Genomic DNA, 8,870 nt, shown 5'->3' on the forward strand with positions numbered 1-8,870 from the left:
TTTGGATAAAAAAGTTTATTAGAACGAATTGGTACTCGCAAGGTAATGGCAGTTTGCCCTGTACTTAGCGAAGTTAAATATGATATTTTGTCCAAAGCATGGTTTGTGTTTAATAACAAGTACAAAAACCCTTTCGGCGTAAGAACCTTCGCACGAATAGGGTACTGTAATACATTTTAGTTACTCACACGCCATAGCTCTTTAGAAATGCAGCCTTATTTTAGTACCATATTGACATGCTCCATTTACCACTTAGAGTACGCAATTTTGTAAAATATTTCCTTGAAAGTAGAAAATTTGCAATACGCCTCAGTAGCGAGGCCATAGGATAATTTGTCCCTCTTCGCGGCGTACCCCGGGGATCTGTGTTGTCACCAACATTATTTAATATTGCGATTATCTCACTTGCATGGTGGTTACATGAAATTTTTGATGTTAAATTCTTAATATACGCTGATGACATCACGGTGTGGAGCACACACAACGACCTACTGACTCAATCATCGGCCCTGCAATCAGCTTTAGATATTACGTGCACATATGCATCTTCCACTGGCCCTGAACTTTCCGCCAGTAAAACTACGTTCATATCAGTCGCCAACCGCTGGGGCCGCCGTAAACTGTCGGCAACGCCTATTCGTCTACATCTATCCGGAACCCCACTTCAGGAAAGTTCAACAGTAAAAATATTGGGCTCAACAATTCATGAGTCAGGAACTGGAACTACATGGCTATCTGGCGCTAAAAAACAGGCGTTACAGACACTGGGTCTGATTAGACGAATTGCTCCAAAAATGGGCGGCGCTCGCTCAGATGTTGCGAGACAGTTGGTACGGGCAGTTGTGCAACCGCGCCTTGTTTATCAAGCCCAATTTCAGCATTTGACAAGGGCACAATGGGATCGACTTGAGGCTATAAATCGAGAGGCAACGAGGGTCATCACCTGCCTCCCTCGCATTACACCAATCGTGGCGCTCCAAGAAAACGCACAACTAAACACAATAGATGAACTGGTGCAGCAAAGACGTGATGCACGCAAGCTTAAGGCCACACTCTCTCACGCAACGTGCGCTCTGAAGGCTTATGCTTCGACACATTCGCTACTACCACCGCCACTGCCAGTTCTTCCTCATTGGCGTTTTGTACAGCTGAGCGATAACAAGCCAACTGATTTACGCCGACCAAGAACACAGGAAACGGCGTCGTCACTTCGCGACCGAATTATGGAACAAGACGCCCGCTTGCCACATGGTTCCATTATAATTTACGTCGACGCAAGCATCAAAGCCTGTGAAGTGATAACAGCAGTTTACTGTCCTAGCAAATCTTCATTGAACAAGACGTCAACATTTCAATTTCCGGAACCTCCATCTTCTTTTTGTGCGGAACTCCTTGCAGTGCAAGAGGCACTTCGCTCTGTGACCGCCATTCCCATGGTTCCCACGGCCCGTATTATCATACTTACAGATGCCCTCCAGGTGACAAAGCTACTTAGACGCGTTAGTAGTAGCCCGGAAATCTGCCAGAACATACACAGTCTAGCGACTCGTATACCAAATCCAATTCGTATTGAATGTACCCCGCGTGACCTTTTAAGTGCTCAAAGTCAAGTGGATTCTGCGACCCGCCTTTCAAACTCAACCTCGACATCGCCAAACCTTATAAAATTGGACAATGCCACCCTGCTTTTAACAAGAAAGGAGCACCTCCGGCGCCGTACACGTGCTCTTATACCTCCGTGTACGGTAAGCCTCCCCCGCGGTCTAACCCGTGCAGAGGAGGTGGAGCTTCGGAGGATTAGATTTGGGGTGGCCCTAACACCAGCAGTGATCCGAAAGTGGCCACAATTTCGGTATTTATATCCACACCCTGGGTGCCCCATCTGCAAGTCTAGAAATATAGAAGCTGACATCCATCCCCTACTGTGGAATTGTCCAACGTTGAAGCCAATGCGGATCCGGCACCTGGTGGCTGCTGGCCTCTCCCCCCATAATCCGCAGTCATATGCTGTTTGGACACTGGGACCGCATCATCATTCACTCCTCGATTTCATTGCATCAGCCAACCTTTTTTCATTTATTTGACCACACCCTTCCCCCATCATAACATTTTTTTTATGCCCTGAGGCAATAAACTTCGCAAAAAAATAAGCTTTATAATATACTGAAGCTCTAAACGTATCGTTTCGCTGATATGCTTACGCGGCTCAAGAGATGGCTGATGAATCACAGAAGTCACATTCCCATGCGCGCGGCCTTAGGCTTTGTACACGTGGCCCAGCTCCCCAGACAACCTTTATGATCTACCTGCTCGCATTGAAAGACGATTGCAGTGCGATATTGTAAAAAATTTAGAAAGATGTGCATGATACTTTGCTGTATACTCTCTATTAGGAATCAGCTGCTTTAGGGAATGGTATTTTTTGGCAATAACTGCTCTGCATTAATGGAGCGAACGAGTAAAATCAACTGATGAGTCCTGTGTCTGCACGGTGATTTATTTTACAAGAATTACCTTTGACAGTTTGGCGCCATGAAAAACTCCGCTAAGTACCGCCAGAAACAAATTTCATGTTAAATATCGCGAGAAAGGTGCGGAAACGACTGAATGTGCATATGATAACCACGACATAATTTTTACCACGCAAAAACCAATTTAGTGCAGATAATTTGTCGTCAAGAGTCACAGGATGTATGCTGAAAGCCATGAGAGCATATGCAATATAGTATTCAATCGCAATTACTGGTAAGGTACTAACTGCAGCAGTAACACCGATAATAGCAGAGAACTTGGCTTGCAGAAGGCGTTAAAATATGAATTTTCTTTCTTTGACATATTGACATATAAGCGGTCTTTCAGGTGAGAGATTGATGCTTGGGGAGATATTTATATATGGTTAGCACTCTCCTCTACTATGGTTAGTGGGAAAGCGAAAGCATTCAAACGCCAATCAGCATTAAACCCTCTTTCGGAGCTAATTCAAGGTTTTTTTTACTAATTGTAGCAGAACGCGCATATCACCAAAATAAACAGCTAGAAATTTATCAACAGTGAAATGAGTAAGCGCAGAAGGTGTGCACATGGACGCCACGAGCGTAGATATGTGAGTAACAATTCAGATTATGCGTTTTACGGTCTGAAATCTGAGGCATGTACAGCTCGGAAGTTCTTGCGCCTGCCAAAGGGTCTGCTCTGCAGTGATAAATGCCCATTGCTCGTTGCGCAGCACAGAATGGGATAAATGCGCTCACTCAGACAGCACTGTGGACCGGCGCTTCTGGAGGTTGCAGTATGACTTTAACATCAAATGTGCATATTCTCTCAACGTTGCGCTGCAGACTTCTAATATGTGTTAACACATCACACGCACTACTCATTTTCTTTGCACGTGGTACTATCCAGACTTGCTTCGTCTTTTTCAATACGGATAAAATAAAAACAATACGGTCAGCTATAGTTTCAGTTTCTCTGAACAGGTATTCAATGTTCCGGGTAAATAAATGGGGTGCAATAGTACTTGGTGACACGTGGTGGTTGCATTCCTACGTGGATGCGTAGATAAAGTCGTCAGGGCTTATCTTTTTTGGAAGGCGTATATCATGTAAATGTAGAGTCGGCACAAGAAGAAGGCGCTGTAATTGGCAGCGCTAGAGTAAGATAAATTTGCATGTACAGACAAGGTCTTTGATTCGCCCGTGCTCCATATCACATGACGTTTTTAGTGATAAGTCGCCTATAAAATAAGAGAGAACAGCACGAAACGCATTCGACGGCGCCGCAGAGAATCCAAGTGAACGCCTTCCTCTTCCTGTGCGTGCGGAAAGCCTACGGTAAAAGCTTCAATATCTGTTTGTTAGACAAATGAGAAAGATCAATATATTAATGCTAGTTTATTTAAAGCTACAACAATAAGATTAACTTACATCACGACTACAAACCGTGCATAGTTTTTCAAGTGAGGTGTAACTATGCCTCCAAGACATTATTTTACCGAAAGTAACTTTCTACGTCGGTTGCGGCCGATGGGTTTCACAAATGCAATTTCCCTTTGTTACAGCTCAGCCAACATGAAGGCAGTCTCTGTCCTGGTTTTCCTGGTCGCCATCACGTCAGCATGTAAGCAGACAAATGGGCGGAAGCATTTCTGCCTAGTGAACGCGATTTGGATGGGAAGCTTACTTCTGAACGTCTTGAAGGCACTATGATTGATTTGAATTCGAACCTTTGCCACAAAGCAACCTTTACAACCTGCCAGCTTACACTGCAAGATGTTTGTATTAAACGGATGATATGCTCTTCTGCTTTATTACATAACGTTCTTTCAGTTGTTAAGGATAGTCAGTTTATAGTGAATAATAATTTAGAGAGGAGTGCTGTTAACTGAAGGAAAGCTTAGTGTCTATACCGAATCTGTAAGTTTTCTAAGCTGTTAAATGCAGCAATAAGCATCTTCAGGGCAATTTTAAACGAAATTATTTTTCTTAATTCATGGGTGGCTTATTTCTACCTAAAATTTCTGAAATACGTATTCTAGGCTGGAAGAAGTAAACTGAACGTCGTCCAGGGCGTTTTTTTTTTTTTCATCTGCTTGCAGTACACTTCAAGCAGTGTTGCCCAAAAGAGCAACTCTAAGAATGTGATGCGTTTTCGGAAACCATACTACTGCATTTATGCACATTCCAGATATTCAGTATTGAAATGTATGTTTTCCTGGCGATAACGGCAAAGCCTATGTCGGCAGTACCTTCTGTGTATTTTTCGCTGTGTCTCTAATTTAAGACGTTCACTCAAGCAACAGTGTTCATTCATTCGTCATCTGTTGCATTGGCAGGCCGCCATAAGAGACCAACCGTGACTATTATAAACACGTGGGCTTCAAAGTTGTCAATAGAGCTGATGTCAGCGTTCTTAACCACCGCTTTTCATTTGACGCAGTTATATACGTATTTATGCACAGTCAATTAAGGCCTCTGTATCATTAGAGAGAATGATAACATGGGTTTGCAAAATCTAGAGAGACAAGTAAAATCAACAGGAATGCAAATAGTAAAGTACTTGCACGAAACGAAAGGCCAATGCTTGGCTTTTAATAAAATATCTAGACAGACATCAATGCTGGAATTTTTTTATCCCTTCTGGCAATGAAGTGATACCTCCGATGCCGGCAATTTGGAGGGCTGGGTACATGTTCCCGTTCTAGTGCAATTTCTAGCATTAAAGAACCGAAAAGCCGATCTTTGTGGCAAAATGGGGCATGATCTTTTCTCGTGTGATTGTCGTGCGCTAACACGTAATTAGGTGCGGCACGAAGTTTATATTGAAATAATAAAGTAATGCAAGTCATTTTATGAAACGGGCAAAAACGTTACAGATGTGTTCCTTTCTTCAAATATTCAATTTTGTTAGCCCATCAACGAAACATTCGCGGACGTGGATACTAGGATTAAACAACCGCTAATATTAGTGCGGAACATTTACGATGTCTTCATTATATGCACAAAGAGCTGTATCTCATATTTTCGAGGCGTATTCTAATATGTCTCTCGTTAAAATTTGATTCGTGATTAATTTAAGATAGTGCCCTTGAATTGATATCGAAGAGAGCCAAACTTCCCAAGAACCGGACATTCGTAGCGAATTAAATCGATCAGCTATTTCGAAATGTTTTTTAGAACTTCTCAACAGTAACTTGTGATCCTAGTAGTCATTTTAAAAACAGGTTGTATTCAAGCAATCATGGTCAATCCAACTCCATTGTCTGCATTTAATGTTATTAAATAGTAATCTGCGCTGGTTATTTCTGTTACTTTTTTCCATGTCTTCCGCCTGCCAAAATATCAAGATTCTGCAGCAGTGTAAGTGGCTTCTTTCAAATAAGTACATTTTATATAGTTGTTTTAATTACCTGTTATCAATAAACCCTTGAACAAAAATTCAATTTCAGAGAGTTTGGAGCTCGAGGTAATGAGCGTTCTCTCAATGAAGGTAAGAAAAATCTTGCTATTATGCGGAACGCTGTTGAAGTCATAGCCATTAGAGAGTAATAACGGGGAAGTTTTTGTTATTGGTAAACCAAAATAAAAAAAATGTAACATTGCTACTTCAACTGCAGTTGCATTAAGTTTACATGTCCAAAGCGAGAATTTCAGATTACAGGAGGGTTTCAAATACACGGAAAATACAAATTTACCGCTGATGAGCGCACTGTTGCTCAGTGTCAGCCCTTGGAAGAGGGATTACAGGATTATCAATGACACGCCCTTTGGTCAAATATTTAGGGGAATCCCCCAAGGTGGAGTAGATTTGTAATAAGGGAGTAATTACTCATTGCATCCACCCAAGCGCAGCCATACGGCTACAAAGGAAAGCTATACAGCTTTCTCAGAAACCTCGTAGTTAAAGAAAAATTCGTCCTGATCCGGGAATCGAACCCGGCACCACCGCCTTTCCGGGGCAGTCGCTCTACCGCTTTCCTTTGTAGCCGTATGGCTGCGCTTGGGTGAATACAATGAGTAATTACTCCCTTATTACACGCCCTTTACTACGCCCGCGCCCCTTTTGGACATTCTAAAATGGTATTTACCTTTTACCACTTCAGTCAAAATTTTTTTGTGTGGCGAAATAGAAACTTTCGTGTTATACATAGGGAGGGGCCCCGGAATTGAAATACAAAATAGTTCACGTAGTCAACAATAACTTTACTACAAAGGGAAAACCTCTCGTCAAAAATATCATTCCTGCAATATGAAAAGCAGAGTTAGTCCTCCTCCTACGTCTCCTTTCTGATTTTAATTTCGTACTTAACGTTTGATCAATCAAGTACAGCCCCATCGCTTACATATTAACACTGTATTACACGTTGTTAGCCGCAAGGTTTCACGCTAATACATAGATTAACGCAAAATAATTTTTAAATAAATATATTTGCGCTCATTATTATTTTACATCATTTGATGTTTCGTGCGTTCGAAAGCTTTTTTTTTTTATTCCGATTTATGGGCTGTTTTAGTTGTAGGCGCGTTAATGAAGCTGTCACTGGTTCCTGAAATAGTTGATGCTGAAGCTCAGTCCCATTTGTGAAGCAAGAAGACTGCAATAAGCAAATGAGAAATTTATTATCAGTTAATACTTAACGGCGAAAGGAAAAATCCGCTACACCTAAAGGAATATTTTTGCATTCCTTTTTTGGTTCAGAACCTTGTTCACTCTAATAAATGTTTTAGTGTACGTCAAACACGCCAACAATTAACTGTTTCAACCGCGAAATTTATCTGTTTCCGATATCCTTCTTTCTATGCTAATTTCATAATTATTTCTCTGAGTCTAAGGGCCCACCCCGAATTCTGAGCATCGATTATGCTACAACGTTTTGCTCTGTGCGCTGTAAAAAGCTTCATTTTGCACCATTTACATGCACACGCAATAAAAGCATTGAGTGAAAAAAAAAAAAAAATACGCAGAAAATGATGTCCTAAGAGATAATGTTTCTTTTTTTTTTTTTTTGTTTTGGTGATATCAATGCAACTGCGGTATCCAGTTTCGTGCTATATAGTACCAGTTATTACGACTTGAGAAGGACAAGAAAGCAGAAAAACTTTGTTTCGCGCATATATGCACTAGAGCGACGAAATCGAGAAGTAAATGCAACAAGACAATGCCTGTCATTAATACAAACGAAGAAGGTATTTATGACGAATAAAAAGGGACAATACTAGTAATCATGATATTTTTAGAACGTTTACGGTGTCATAACCAGCCACTTTAGGTATACCTGCTCGTGAACAAAAACAGATTTTTTACGGCCGCCAATGAATCAGCAAAAAAAAGAAGACTGCTCTAACTTACATTTCCTCATTCAAAGACGCGAATGCAGGGTGCGGCATGACGTATCTCTTCAAATCACCTGTTTTGGTACAAAATTTCTACACAACTTTTAGGCTTCTCAGATACTCCTTCGCTCCAATTCTTGTAGGAGTATCGTTCTTGATTAAATACCTTAATTCATCGTTCGCAGTAAATTATTTTTGGAGCTCTTTATTTCATTCCTTTTGATGTTTTGCAAAATTATTTGTAAAATAATGCTCTAACATTCCGCATTTTATATGCGCAGAATGCGTCATTATTTCTTAAGAAGTTTTTCGACTTTTCTGCATAGATATCTGACGCATAGGGGCCCTAGGTTGTCTTGCTTATAAATGGCAGAAATAACACTTTTCTTGCCGTTATTTATGATGTGATGATATTGGGGAAGGCGCTATGACGCGTCCCAATGCAATGATTAAGAGCTAGAGAATATTTGGTGCCATAAGGCACATTGGGATCGCTTTTTACCTGAATTATAATTACAATTTTGTTAGAATCTTCTCAGAATAATTAGAGACCAATATTTCATGTAGGCGAAAGGATTAAATGTTAGGAGCTTTAGCTCAAAGACAAATATTCTTTACTTATTTTGCAGCTCTTACGGTTCAGAACAACGCTGCGTTGCTCAAGGAAACGGGGCAGACAATGGAGACAATCGGAAAAGTTTTGCAAGGTCAACTGTCACAAATTTCTGTGGAAGAGCAAGCGAAACTGTTGCAAGTACTGACGGCTCTCAACACACCTGAAGCTAGCGAAGAAAGCGACGAATATTTTATCACAGTCGCCGGAGTGCTTCAATTCATTGTTTCTTCCCTTATAACAAAAGGCGTTTCCTATGGCGTCGGTGCCGCATTAGGCTGATAGTTTCTTTTGAAGAGATTTAATTCAAGTCGGCACTTCGTTTCTCGCAAGAAATAAAATAAAATTTTGAACATGCAAGGTCGTTTTCTTGATTTCTCAATCTGATGAATTCATTGAGAGCTGTATAATATGACAGTGAAAAATTT

The 8,870-nt window shown here is 40.9% G+C and overlaps 1 long non-coding RNA gene across 1 annotated transcript; it reads left to right on the forward strand.

Moving 5' to 3' along the window:
• The first annotated feature begins 3,683 nt into the window (after nt 1-3,683).
• On the forward strand, nt 3,684-8,625 carry LOC146200057 (uncharacterized). The gene is made up of 3 exons (XR_014705150.1): nt 3,684-3,830; nt 4,058-5,985; nt 8,459-8,625. It is a non-coding gene; the product is annotated as an uncharacterized LOC146200057 (long non-coding RNA).
• The last annotated feature ends 245 nt before the right edge of the window (nt 8,626-8,870 follow it).

Source organism: Amblyomma maculatum, chromosome 2 (genome assembly GCF_055883805.1).
Source record: "Amblyomma maculatum isolate TAMU_Amacu chromosome 2, ASM5588380v1, whole genome shotgun sequence".
NCBI lineage: Eukaryota > Metazoa > Arthropoda > Arachnida > Ixodida > Ixodidae > Amblyomma > Amblyomma maculatum.